This window comes from Oncorhynchus clarkii, chromosome 17, assembly GCF_045791955.1.
Source record: "Oncorhynchus clarkii lewisi isolate Uvic-CL-2024 chromosome 17, UVic_Ocla_1.0, whole genome shotgun sequence".
Lineage (NCBI taxonomy): Eukaryota > Metazoa > Chordata > Actinopteri > Salmoniformes > Salmonidae > Oncorhynchus > Oncorhynchus clarkii.
The window spans coordinates 47,002,231-47,017,161 of record NC_092163.1 but is presented as its reverse complement, the minus strand read 5'-3'; the positions used below and the strand labels follow the sequence as shown (position 1 = coordinate 47,017,161).

The following is a 14,931-nucleotide window of genomic DNA, read 5'->3' as shown; positions in this document are numbered from 1 at the left end:
CACATTTTAGAGTGGCCTTTTATTGTCCCCAGCACAGGGTGTACCTGTGTAATGATCATGCTGTTCAATCAGTTTCTTGATATGCCACACCTGTCAGGTGGATGAATTATCTTGGCAAAGGAATTTGAGAGAAATACGTTTTTTGTGTGTATGGAAAAAATTCTGGTATCTTTTATTTCAGCTCATGAAACATGGGACCAAGACTTTACATGTTGCGTTTATATTCTTCTTCAGTGTATATAAAACCTACCTTACACATCCAGTTTCTCATTTTGTAAAATCACCATAATGCTGTTGTTGGGTTCTGAGAATATGAAAATATACTTATTCATGTCACTGATGGAGTGCTAAGGTTTAGAGGGTCTACACCAGAGGTTAAGGGTTATAGGAGGAAGGTACAGTGCCTTGCGAAAGTATTCGGCCCCCTTGAACTTTGCGACCTTTTGCCACATTTCAGGCTTCAAACATAAAGATATAAAACTGTATTTGTTTGTGAAGAATCAACAACAAGTGGGACACAATCATGAAGTGGAACGACATTTATTGGATATTTCAAACTTTTTTAACAAATCAAAAACTGAAAATTTGGGCGTGCAAAATGATTCAGCCCCTTTACTTTCAGTGCAGCAAACTCTCTCCAGAAGTTCAGTGAGGATCTCTGAATGATCCAATGTTGACCTAAATGACTAATGATGATAAATACAATCCACCTGTGTGTAATCAAGTCTCCGTATAAATGCACCTGCACTGTGATAGTCTCAGAGGTCCGTCAAAAGCGCAGAGAGAATCATGAAGAACATGGAACACACCAGGCAGGTCCGAGATACTGTTGTGAAGAAGTTTAAAGCCGGATTTGGATACAAAAAGATTTCCCAAGCTTTAAACATCCCAAGGAGCACTGTGCAAGCGATAATATTGAAATGGAAGGAGTATCAGACCACTGCAAATCTACCAAGACCTGGCCGTCCCTCTAAACTTTCAGCTCATACAAGGAGAAGACTGATCAGAGATGCAGCCAAGAGGCCCATGATCACTCTGGATGAACTGCAGAGATCTACAGCTGAGGTGGGAGACTCTGTCCATAGGACAACAATCAGTCGTATATTGCACAAATCTGGCCTTTATGGAAGAGTGGCAAGAAGAAAGCCATTTCTTAAAGATATCCATAAAAAGTGTTGTTTAAAGTTTGCCACAAGCCACCTGGGAGACACACCAAACATGTGGAAGAAGGTGCTCTGGTCAGATGAAACCAAAATTGAACTTTTTGGCAACAATGCAAAACGTTATGTTTGGCGTAAAAGCAACACAGCTGAACACACCATCCCCACTGTCAAACATGGTGGTGGCAGCATCATGGTTTGGGCGTGCTTTTCTTCAGCAAGGACAGGGAAGATGGTTAAAATTGATGGGAAGATGGATGGAGCCAAATACAGGACCATTCTGGAAGAAAACCTGATGGAGTCTGCAAAAGACCTGAGACTGGGACGGAGATTTGTCTTCCAACAAGACAATGATCCAAAACATAAAGCAAAATCTACAATGGAATGGTTCAAAAATAAACATATCCAGGTGTTAGAATGGCCAAGTCAAAGTCCAGACCTGAATCCAATCGAGAATCTGTGGAAAGAACTGAAAACTGCTGTTTACAAATGCTCTCCATCCAACCTCACTGAGCTTGAGCTGTTTTGCAAGGAGGAATGGGAAAAAATGTCAGTCTCTCGATGTGCAAAACTGATAGAGACATACCCCAAGCGACTTACAGCTGTAATCGCAGCAAAAGGTGCCGCTACAAAGTATTAACTTAAGGGGGCTGAATAATTTTGCACACCCAATTTTTCAGTTTTTGATTTGTTAAAAAAGTTTGAAATATCCAATAAATGTCGTTCCACTTCATGATTGTGTCCCACATATTATATTACGTTTAAAAAGTTCTCATTGTTCAAAGATTTCAATATTGGTTTCCTCAGAACAGAGAATCTTGTTTCTCAAGGTCTGAGAGTCCTTCAGGTGCCTATTGGCAAACTCCAAGCGGGCTGTAGTGTACCTTTTACTGATGAGTGGCTTCCATCTGACCACTCTACCATAAAGGCCTGATTGGTGGAATGCTGCAGAGATGGTTGTCCTTCTGGAAGGTGTGTGTGTCTTTCCAAATCATGTTCAATCAATTGAATTTAACACAGGTGGACTCCAAGTTGTAGAAACATCAAGGATGATCAATGGAAACAGGATGCATTGGAGCTCAATTTATAGTCTCATAGCAAAGAGTCAGAATACATATGTAAAAAAAGGTGTCTGTTTTTTTTATGAATTAGTTTTCACTTTATCATGGTGTGTTTAGATTGATGAGGAAAAAATAATGTATAATAATGTTACAAAACTTGGAAAAGGGGATGGGGTCTGAATACACTATGTTTGACCAGTAGTATGAAGCTGTGGCTTGTAGTATTGCTTCTCCATTCTATGTAATGTGTTCCCTGTTCAGAGAGAGTAATTGAAGTCACTTACAGTGCCTTGCGAAAGTATTCGGCCCCCTTGAACTTTGCGACCTTTTGCCACATTTCAGGCTTCAAACATAAAGATATAAAACTGTATTTTTTTGTGAAGAATCAACAACAAGTGGGACACAATCATGAAGTGGAACGACATTTATTGGATATTTCAAACTTTTTTAACAAATCAAAAACTGAAAAATTGGGTGTGCAAAATTATTCAGCCCCCTTAAGTTAATACTTTGTAGCGCCACCTTTTGCTGCGATTACAGCTGTAAGTCGCTTGGGGTATGTCTCTATCAGTTTTGCACATCGAGAGACTGAATTTTTTTCCCATTCCTCCTTGCAAAACAGCTCGAGCTCAGTGAGGTTGGATGGAGAGCATTTGTGAACAGCAGTTTTCAGTTCTTTCCACAGATTCTCGATTGGATTCAGGTCTGGAATTTGACTTGGCCATTCTAACACTTGCATATGTTTATTTTTGAACCATTCCATTGTAGATTTTGCTTTATGTTTTTGGATCATTGTCTTGTTGGAAGACAAATCTCCGTCCCAGTCTCAGGTCTTTAGCAGACTCCATCAGGTTTTCTTCCATAATGGTCCTGTATTTGGCTCAATCCATCTTCCCATCAATTTTAACCATCTTCCCTGTCCCTGCTGAAGAAAACCAGGCCCAAACCCTGATGCTGCCACTACCATGTTTGACAGTGGGGATGATGTGTTCAGCTGTGTTGCTTTTACGCCAAACATAACGTTTTGCATTGTTGCCAAAAAGTTCAATTTTGGTTTCATCTGACCAGAGCACCTTCTTCCACATGTTTGGTGTGTCTCCCAGGTGGCTTGTGGCAAACTTTAAACAACACTTTTTATGGATATCTTTAAGAAATGGCTTTCTTCTTGCCACTCTTCCATAAAGGCCAGATTTGTGCAATATACGACTGATTGTTGTCCTATGGACAGAGTCTCCCACCTCAGCTGTAGATCTCTGCAGTCCATCCAGAGTGATCATGGGCCTCTTGGCTGCATCTCTGATCAGTCTTCTCCTTGTATGAGCTGAAAGTTTAGAGGGACAGCCAGGTCTTGGTAGATATGCAGTGGTCTGATACTCCTTCCATTTCAATATTATCGCTTGCACAGTGCTCCTTGGGATGTTTAAAGCTTGGGAAATCTTTTTGTATCCAAATCCGGCTTTAAACTTCTTCACAACAGTATCTCGCACCTGCCTGGTGTGTTCCTTGTTCTTCATGATGCTCTCTGCGCTTTTAACGGACCTCTGAGACTATCACAGTGCAGGTGCATTTATACGGAGACTTGATTACACACAGGTGGATTGTATTTATCATCATTAGTCATTTAGGTCAACATTGGATCATTCAGAGATCCTCACTGAACTTCTGGAGAGAGTTTGCTGCACTGAAAGTAAAGGGGCTGAATCATTTTGCACGCCCAAATTTTCAGTTTTTGATTTGTTAAAAAAGTTTGAAATATCCAATAAATGTCGTTCCACTTCATGATTGTGTCCCACTTGTTGTTGATTCTTCACAAAAAAATACAGTTTTATATCTTTATGTTTGAAGCCTGAAATGTGGCAAAAGGTCGCAAAGTTCAAGGGGGCCGAATACTTTCGCAAGGCACTGTATATAGTGTGAGCAACTAAGCTTGGAATGTGTTGAGTGCAGGGAAGCGATTACATGTGGCAGGCATTGATAAGAGGAGACGGGTGGATATCTTAGAAACTAACAATGTCGCTGAGGGAGAGAGGGTAATGTATAACGTTTACATTATGTCAGGATGTGTTATTGTTAGCCACCAGGGATCCTCTGGGAGGAGGAGAGACACAGTCTGGTATCAATAACGATGTCAGCCTTGAGTTGTGGAGGAGTGAGCACTTTGGGGTAGAGGTCAGGTTAGATGAAGTGAGGAAGAACAGATATCACTAAGGTTCTGTCTAGCAACAGAGATGCATTGACTGTTCAGTTGTGGAGGAGGAGACTCAGTCTAGGAGAAAGGGTTAAATATCAGTGCTTGTGTGAAATGTTTTTTGTCTGAGTTACAGCTGTATCGAGCCTTTGGGGAGAATTCAACTTGAGCTTCCCTAGTGTCCGTGAGTTATTTACTCAAAATTAGAACCTAACATTGTTTTACATTTTGTTTTATTTGTGCTGGTCTAATTCCTAAAAGCATAAGAATCTGTGTGCTCTCGGAAAGTAATAATAGTTCATATGGTGCTCTTCGATGTCCCAGGTCTGTGGCATTGATGAATGTTTACTTAAATTCAGAAGTTTGTATGTTATGAGTAAAAGGCATATGTATGCATTGTTTACTATTTAGATTTCTTTAAAACAATGTAATTGGTAAAGTTAAGGTGTTTGATGTGATTGACGGGTGACTAGGTGCATTCTTGTCAAATAAATATGCTTATTCATTCATGATTATGGATATATTCTGTAAAGAGTTCATCTGGATTTGAATCTGCAACAGAACATGTCAAGTTAGTTCTGAATTGTTTTAATACAGCAGTGCATTCTGACACCATGAATTGAAATAGATTTGACCTCGTCCATATACTGTAGATGGTAGAAATGATAAGGGCTTAAATAAAGACCTCCACTGGCTGAAGGAGAAGAGGATCTGGTAATATAAGGGTATGTTGCTAATAACATCTAGGTAGCTAACTATATAGCTTTTTTGCAACAAACCAAAAAAAGTTGCCAAGTATTCATGGCACATAAATATCTAACTGCTACTAAGATAGTATTCTGTACAAGACAGAAGAACAAATATTAGATAAATAAAACATGGAACAGTAAATGAAAATGTTCAATATATCTTTCGTTTTCACGTGATGCACAAATTGTATAGAAATGCATTTGTAAAGTTTATAAATATCGGCATCATGTAGGACTAATTCAAGGAAGGTTTGCATAGGATAGTTATCAAACCTCAATAGTTGTAAAGTAAATGGTAGCATACATTTAATTCTATGATAATAATTCCAGTGTGTTTTACTCATTTCTACAAAATGGAAATGTAATCTCTGTCATATATGAATGAATTGTTCATTAAATATTTAAGACACCTTGCTTAAAGTAGGTCTTATGAGTTGTTTATTGTTGTGTCATGTAAATCATGAAGAGGACACGCCAATACTTAAAAAGGCGACCAAAACCATAAACAAATTGTGGATGTTGAAAAAACATGTTTTACACAGACTAAAGTATGGTTCATTTATTACAGAATTTTAAATTATAACAGCACAATTATTGAAGCAAAATTATGTCAGAGTATGTCAAAATGCACAATTCAAAACGCACATCTCTAAACCAATAATCCCACAGCATGAATATTAATGAAAAACACAGCAAACAGATTGGACCCATTGAGAGATGCTTTGGCAATAATTACACCCTGCCATACAACAAATCTCGGCGGTCTTGCAAAATGCCCTTTAATAAATTAAATACCCTTGTTCTACTATTTAAAATTCTGCATGTCTATAAAAAAGTCAGATCCCACACACATAGACGTGTCCTCAATGTCAATATAAGGTTCTGAAGGAATTTAAAATGTAAATTAGCTCATTTTCAATTGTATGCAAGTTCAAGTTCATGCTCTGATAGCATGATATACCACTTGCAGCGCTACTTATTGACTTGACTGACAGGGAATATCCTCCTGAGAGGACTCCTCCATTAAGGATGAGTCACAGGATTTATCATCCATCATTTCTGATGTCACATTGCTGCTACACATTTCCTCAACCCTTTCCACCACCTCAGTGCATTGACTACTGTAAACTCCTTCACCATTGTTATGGTGTTGCCCATTATCACTCTCCTCTAGCCCCTCTACTGTCACGCATCCACACTGACCCTCATCACCCATAGCCCCACCAGAGAACCTTTCAGATGTGGTTGCATTGACCAAACCTCTGCTCTCCTCCCCCTCAGAGCTTCGGACTTCCCCTGCTTTTTGACAGTTTACCATATCCCTGTCCTCAATTTGTTGTGTTGTCGCCTGTATCTCAGACAGATAGCCTTCCTTTTGACAAAGCTCAGCTGGGTCCCTCACCTCCCCATCTCTCTCATCTTCTCGCTCCTCCTCCACTACAACATAGCTTTCTGGCCTCACAGTGCAGCTCCATTCCTCTCCCTCAGTAACATGGTGCTCAGCTTCACAATCTGTCTCCTCATCAGTCTCAGTCTCTGTCTCAGAGTCAGAGTCAGACAATCCCTCGGCCCCCATGATGACCGTTTCCCCTGAGCCGTGGCTGTCTGTGCTGCTGCAGGAGAGCGTGTCATCTTCAGCCGGCCTGCTGGGCTCCTTCTCACTGCATTTTTCATCCGATACCAAAATGTGTTCCTCTTTGTGATCCCTTTGCACCTCTAAGTCATTTGCTACTTCAAGGGAACTTCCCCCAAAGCTGAACATGATCCCCTGTCTCATGTTATCACTACTCTGGAACAACATATTCCCCATGCCCACATCAAACTCTTCATTTAGTGGAGCACCATCCTCACCCGCACTCTCTGGATCCCACAGCTCACCTCCCTCCTCCTCCTCATTCTCTGAATCAGGTGCTGTGTGCTTCCGGATGCATTTCACTGCATCCCAGAGGGACTTGGGGTATTCAGGCCCCTCTCTATGTGTGGTGGATGAGGACAGGACAGGGGTAAAGGACTTGACCAGTATCTCTGGACTCTGGGGTCTAGAGGAGGGGCCTGGAGGGGGAGGAGATCTGTAGGGGGAGAGTGGGACTGAGGGAGAGGGAGATCTGGAGGGGGAGAGTGGGACTGAAAGAGAGGGAGGGGGAGATCTAAAGTCGGAGAGTGGGACTGAGGGAGAGGGAGGGGGAGATCTAGAGGGGGAGAGGGGGACTGAGAGAGCGGGAGGGGGAAATCTAAAGTGGGAGCGTGGGACTGAGGGAGAGGGAGGGGGAGATCTAAAGTGGGAGAGTGGGACTGAGAGAGAGGGAGGGGGAGATCTAGAGGGAGAGAGGGGGACTGAGAGAGAGGATGGGGGAGATCGAGAGGGGGAGAGTGGGACTGAGAGAGAGGGAGATCTAGAGGGGGAGAGGGGGATTGAGAGAGAGGGAGATCTAGAGGGGGAGAGTGGGACCGAGGGAGAGGGATCAGGGTGAAGGGGTAAGCTTATGTCTGATTTAGAGAGTGGCACTTCCTCAGGAAGACAGAGGGGATCTGTGTTAGATTCAGGAGGAGCAGATTGAGAAGTAAACTGGGAGGGTATAGTCAAGAAGTGATGAGAGGGAGATGAGGATCTTGAATTAGAGGGGGAAGTCATATTTAAAGGTGAGTGTGGGGGAGAATCAGGGTAACTTCGCTGTGGGTTGAGGCACTGAGAGATGGGTGGGGAAAAACCAGCATCACCAATTTCACCTGCCTCCGGGCTGACCGGAACGCAGTGTTTGAATGGGGGCACATTTGTGGTATCTGTCTTCTGCGAATACATTACCTGTATGTCAGGCAGACCATCACTGGAATACTGCACTGAGAAATCACATGTCTGTTCTCTCACCTCCATCTTGGGCTCCACAATTATGTCTGGTGAAGACTGGGCATCTAAAGTGACACCAGCCTCTGCAACTGAAATGTCATCTTTAGCTTGAACAATCTCAGGTGATCTTTCTGACACTGACTCCTCCAGAGTAATCATGGGAAGGCCCTCAAGGGAGTCATTGTTGTCATTGTTTGGCTGTGGCGACTCATCCTCCTCTGTTTGATCCAGAACACTACAGCTCAGAAGAGGGATTCCCAAAATCCTTTCAGCACGCTCCTCCAATGTCTTACTGTCAGTAATCGAAGTTGAGGGCGAGAGCGATTCAGGGAGTTGGCTTGTGTCCTCTCTCTGCTGAGGTAAGTATGTTTCAGTGAAAGGTGTGTCAGAGTAAGTATGTTGATCTTTATCCACCTGCTCTTCTACATCTAGCTTTTTAAAATCAATCACAGGCTCTTCACTATCTAACAGGGGGCAGACCTGGGCTGATATATCAGTGCTCTGTTCAGGTGAAGTATCTTCCTTGACTTGGTTATGTATTGGGTTAAGGTCGATAGGGGAGCTTGGGTCTAGACCAGGCTCAGCTGGGTCACTAGGAGATGGTGAGCACAAATACTGGACATGTTCTTTTTTAGGGGGGAAAATGAACTCCACTCTGACTACAACACAAGTTGCGTCGATGACGAGAAGACCACTGCTTCCGTCAGACTCTGTGTCTCTCTTGAACTCCAATCGCCTCACTTCAACATCAAGGGGGTGATTGCCATCATCAGGGATATTTTCTGTATGATCATCATTCAGATCCTTACCTGGTTCGCCCTCCTTCCAAGTACCCTTCAAATAGCAAGGTGAGGGATTGTCACTCTTGACTCCGCCCATGTAACTGGGCTCCCTCCATAAGGGATACTTGACTGACACAGGAGCCAATGTCTGCATCTCTTTTCTCCTGGATACAGGGGATGAAGCACTAACCTGGGTGCCTTCTGGCAAAGCAACTTCAATGTCCGTCGTACTGGGTAGGCTTTGACGGTCTCTTTCTTCTCCTTGAAGTCTTGGTCGGCTCTGAATGGCCCTGAGAAGCTCCTCCCTGTGGGCTGCTACCTGCTCACTTCCCATCCATTCTAGTACCCCCTTCAGTTTAGGTTTGAAATTGCTGTCTCTTTTGTAGGCAGGGGTCTGGGCTGGAGCACTGGACTCATGCTGGAGTGATGGCACAGCTGAATCAACTTCATCTGCAAGCTTATGCGATTCATTAATGTCACCACACTCATCTAGGCCTCTAGATACCCCGTCTACCTCACTGTTTGACACAGTTGTCCGATGTGAGGTGGGGAAGAGAGGCAGGGAAAGGGTTTTTAGTGGTTCTTCAGGAGAACTTGACAACCCTGCCACTCCACCCATGCGAGACACCAAGCAAAATATGGTCTCCCCTCCTCTGCTTTTCTTTAGGCTGACTTTCCTTTCCATGGTGGCACTGAGGTTGGCCATCTCACAGATGTTGGACGTCTGAGGCTGTTGTGGGGACTGCAGCAGAGGTGAGAGGCTATCAGATCGGCTGTTCTGTGGATGGGCAGAAGAACCTGTCCATTGACCAACTACAGCATGTCCTTGCTGCCTATGCCCCCCAGGATCAGACCAGGTCCTCTGCTTCCAATCCTCTTTTGTAAACCTATCTCCCCCTCCCCTCTCGCTATGAAAGTCTAGTACAGAGTTGTCTTGCTTCCTTGGAGAAGGCAGTGTGCAGTATATGTGTCTGCTAGCTCCCTGATTCCACCCTGCGTACACAGAAGGCACTGCTTTTTTAGTGGTATATTTATCAGCATGTTGCATTACTGGTGAAATGTTATGTGGGGCGTTATAAGGCGGAGGTGGAATGTAGCCTGGAGGTTGACTAAACACCCTTTTCTGGTAGCTTGTCTCATTCTCCTTGGTGTCTGATGGGTATGTTGTATCAGGAATGACAGGCTGAGACAAGTAGTGGGACATAGTTTTCTGTGTGTCCCTTCTCTCCCACTGTCCCCATTCTCTCGGCTGAAGAAGTCCCCCCAGATGTATTGCACTTGCTCTGTGTTCTGTTCCACCTCTGTTGCCCCATGAATCTTTCTCCAGCACTCTCTCACTCTCCTGCGGCCCCTGGGCTCCCCATAGCCCTGCCTCCAGGCGTCTCTTCCTGGGGAGTGAGTGGCTGTAGCGTGCCGCCCAGGCCTCCAGCTCCCGATAGCTAGTGTTGCTCAAACTCCTCTTGGCTGGCTCCCTCCTGTAGTGGACAGGACTACAGGGCTCCCACCTCCTCTGCAACACCTCTCTCTGCATCCTCCTCTCACACTCCCTTTCCCTCTCCCTAGCTGCTGCTCTATGAGCCTCTCCCACCAGCCATTCTCTCTCTCTTTTCTCTTGAGCCTGATAGTCCCTCAAACCGTGAAGCTGTCGAGGCTGGTTGTCTAGAGCAAAGGGGAAATGAGGGGCAGAGGGTGACAGGTCTTGATCAGTCCCGTTGGTATAGTCCAGTAGGACCCCTCCGGTCCTAGAACCTGGTACTGTCCAACAGCTGGGCTCCCTGGCCCGGTCTTGCCGCTCACAAAGGTACGGTTGAAAATCTGCTGCCTGATGCTTGTCCTGATATCTGTGGATATAGAAAATAAAACATGGAGATTACCCCCATAACAAGCATTGCAGGACACAGTGTAGTAACATGTTACAAGGACATCTAATAACCCATATAAACAATAAATAACATATTGCATAATATAGTCAATTCTGGTTAATCCATCTTTACTTGTAAATCAAATGTATTTTTGTATGAATACAAACAACCTTATTTACATGATCTTTATGTGATACTATTGCAAGCAGGTTTCTTTTGTTTAGGATTATGAACATTCTGCCCTGCATCTGTTTGCAAACAAAGAGACATTAAAACAATCTAAACAGACTATAGCTATTTGTTAAGGTTTCTCACAGAGACAAACACACTATCACCTTGAAACAGCTTAAAGTGAACTGAACTCACGCATGTGCAAAGTTTCGTCCAGGAACAGTCCCAAATTTGGCATACAGGGGCGTTTGCCCCTGACTCCCAGACCAGAACTCCATCACACTAGGTTTGAAACCATGGACTGACTTCTGACTTCTGAAATTATCGTAGAAGGAAAAAATTATGTTATTATTTTATCCCTAATGTATGCCTTTTTGACTACAGAATAGCTCTTAGAATTTTGAAAAATATGTTTTCTCTGTTTCATCAAATGAGATGCAGTTTCACTATTGAAAACTACACTTTTATAATCCAGACTTGCATACAAATGTCAACAAGTGTGGGTTTGTATAAATATGAACTAAAAATATAGTTATAGCACATAATAATCCAACGACTGTCACATCACACATACCGCTGGTCAGCGCGTCTGGATGAAGGTCCTTGCTGTTAGGGTATGGTCTGATGCTGTCCACGCCAACTGGGCAGCTTGTTTAAAAAGAGAATGATATTGAGCCCCCCCTCCTCATGCCACACACCCTCACTCCCCTGTCAGCGCCAGAGAGGCCTTCCTCCTCTTGTGCACATCCAACTTTCCCAGTCAAAACATCACAACGGAATTCTTTAATTAAAGTATTTTAAAAGGCTCCTGGTCAAAACAAACATCCCCCACTCAGTCACCTTCTGTAGACTGACAGCTAGAAGGATGAGAGAAGTGGGAAAATGGACTGTGTCTGTACATACCAATGTGGCATAGTAGTTCAAAAAACAACGGTTGCTCCCAAACGCTTACTTCAGCGTTTTTTGGCTGAAGTCAATTGTTTGGGGGTGACAAAGGCTGTCCACCATGAATTTATTGGGACTGACTAACTGAAAGCATGGGGGTCCGATTGAGGATTAGGGACTGCAGGGGTGGAAGATTTGAGGATGACACTATACAAGATGATATCTTTCCAATGATGTCCTCCTTTCGGAACTAGAAGCACAAGCATTTCGCTACACTCGCATTTACATCTGCTAACCATGTGTATGTGACCAATAAGATTTTATTTGAAATAACTTTATTGTCATGTTAGCTTGTACAATGCTGAAATGACACTGATGGTTGACATGCTTCACTTTGTTGATGTGCTTAAAGTAATGCATATAAAATATGAATTTATCTTACAGGTGTAACGGATGTGAAACGGCTAGCTTAGTTAGCGGTGCGCGCTAAATAGCGTTTCAATCGGTGACGTCACTTGCTCTGAGACCTTGAAGTAGTAGTTCCCCTTGCTCTGCAAGGGCCGCGGCTTCTGTGGAGCAATGGGTAACGATGTTTTGTGGGTGTCAGTTGTTGATGTGTGCAGAGGGTCCCTGGTTCGTGCGAGGGGACGGTCTAAAGTTATACAGGCACAATAAGCATTTTAAAGTAATGCATATAACATTGTATTTTATGTTGTACCATAAGTTACTTCTCGTCCCACCTGCATTGGGCATGATCGTTACAATTTAAGGTCTATATCAATGTTGATCAAAGGATTATTACACACTCAGTGTGGGGACTCTGTGGATCGCTGGTGGAGAGCAGACTCTGAATATAGATAGGGATCTGTTGTTTTTGTCGGGAGTGCTATAGCAAAGAGAGAGATGGAGGGGGGAAGACCGCCGGTCTCTCTTTCTTTGAAACTCTCCAGCGGAACAAACAGGCTTTTCTTTTCTGAACAGAAACTCTACACATCAGCAGAGAGCAGAAGAGAGGGGATGAAGTATGTACAGGCAGAGGGAGGGGGAGTGGGGGCAGAATCTGTCGATGTTGACAAAAACGTTCTGCAAGTGGATGGTCATGGTATAAACAATATTTTAACCAGTAATCAACAACCCCTTCAACCTCTACAATAGAGCACTTCATCAAACTGGATCAAACACAACTTCACATGATTTGACTGTAGTAACCTGACAAAAGACAGGAAAAGTATCTGTGCACTGCTTTTACTGCTCACAAAGTATTATTTTATCTCTGTTTCTTACTTCAACATGAACACATATTGGTGTATATTTGTGTAAAATAAAATTTGGGAATACTCTAAATTGAGTGAGGAGCCGTTGCTCTTTAATGTCTATTCAAAAGTCTCTCCTTTGGTATCCAGCGCATAAAAAAAGTTGTTGTATGTGTGCATGTTCTTCCTTTTCTATCTGACCATAGTAATGTATCAGGGTATACGTGTTTGTTCTGGCAGTAAAATACTAGTAACAGTCATGTACTTGTCTCAGAGAGGATGTCTAGAAGACTCCCTCTTGACCAGAGGATTCACTGTTGTGTTATTCCCCTCCAGGTCTCAACCTATTCAACTGTTCATCACAGTCTCCCAACCCTATCCAGTCTCATTGTGGTCACTACTTCCCTCTCTGAGTAGCGCGGTAGATGTTGATGTTCTGTGTGGGGTAGCGGTGCAAAAGCTCTACATGGAACCTTCTACGGAGGCAGAGTGTCTCAGTAGAAGCTAGGTGTCCCGTGATCTCCTTGCATCTTGGATGAGAGGTACGTCACAATCCTGTCCTTGCTCAGGTGAGCCAGTGTGTCCAGAAGGAGGGGGTAAGTCTCAGACAGGTACACAATATCTGCACCCAGCACCAGGGTCCCAGTTTGAAGGGAAGCTGTCCTGGTCCTGGACCCAGGAGAGGGAGAGGATGGAGGGGGCATAAGAAGGCCAGCCGGAAGATGGCATGTTTGCTGAGACATTGCTTTGCAGTTTAGGGGCAGCAAGGGGGAGGTTTGTGAAATATGAGGTAAATAACCCATAAATTCATGTGATTTATACCTATTTTTTGTGTTTCAAAGTCTCAGAAAAGCGCATTTGTAGGCTAATGTTTGTGACATGATGGAACAGTGTCATAGGAAGGGCTATTAAAAATATATTAACGGATATTAAAATGTTTTACAATTATGATTCAGGCGAATTAAATAACAGTGGCTGCTACTGAACATCATTACCGACCTCTACTGGACGGACAAAGAATGAACCAACATAGTACCCAATCGTGCTGCCAAAATGCCAACAATACCAGTCTCTGCGCTTTCCCTTCAGGTTGAGTGTGTTTTCCTCAAAATAGCGGCATAGATGAAGCGCCTATGTAACAAACAGTACGGCAAATACAACAATGCATCGCCGTCTACAGAGAACAATAATCTCTCTTCCTCTCCATTTACTGCCATTGTAAATACAAATTGTTAGACTGATTATGTAGTTTATCCTCAGCCATTCGCTACGCCTTCATGGAAGCAAGCGAGCTACACCTTCCAATGGGAAGGTTGCTGATTGGGTAGCGCCAATACTGACGTGCGTGAAATAGATTTTCTCTTTAAAAACGAATATATTCCTCAGTTATATATGGCAATGATTGTATTACCATATAATACTATGTATTCCAGAACTACATATAATGCATCCTTTATTATTACATTCATTATTTGAACTCTCCTTCCAAAATATCTGTGGACTGGAACGCTAGGTCGGATTGACCCGGAAAAAAAACAAAAATGTATGTTCTCGTTTTCATGTATTTATTTTATCAATATAACTGTTAATTATATGAAAATATAACAAAATATGAATATCAATGATGATTAGATGTAGTTTTATTGAGGTTTAAAAAAAATTCTCTTTATAGAGGTCTTCATTTAAAAGGAGGACTTTTATTATAAAAGTGTTGATTCGATCTTGCCAAAGACAGTACAGTATGAAGATAGATTTATCCAATAGAAACCCCCGATCACACTTGTAGGCGATGTCATGGCGACGTTTGCTAGCTAAGCTCATACACAGAAACACGTCATCGGGTCTAACGGTCGTCTCGAGCCAAACTGCGCATGTGCAAGCGGTCAAAATGAAAGACAGTCTTTCGGTATAAATGAGTTTTTGACTAAAATAAAAACGTGTCAGTTTGTCACTTTCCCAAAGTTTGAGTAATAAC

The 14,931-nt window shown here is 43.0% G+C and overlaps 1 long non-coding RNA gene and 1 pseudogene across 1 annotated transcript; both read right to left on the bottom strand.

The window, feature by feature from the left end:
* Positions 1-7,141: 7,141 nt before the first annotated feature.
* Positions 7,142-11,448, bottom strand: LOC139369778 (uncharacterized). The gene is made up of 3 exons (XR_011627067.1): positions 11,393-11,448; positions 11,014-11,133; positions 7,142-10,626 (listed from the first exon to the last, which is right to left on the bottom strand). It is a non-coding gene; the product is annotated as an uncharacterized lncRNA (long non-coding RNA).
* Positions 11,449-13,242: 1,794 nt separating this feature from the next.
* Positions 13,243-14,794, bottom strand: LOC139369445 (EEF1A lysine methyltransferase 3 pseudogene; annotated as a pseudogene).
* Between the last annotated feature and the right edge of the window lie 137 nt (positions 14,795-14,931).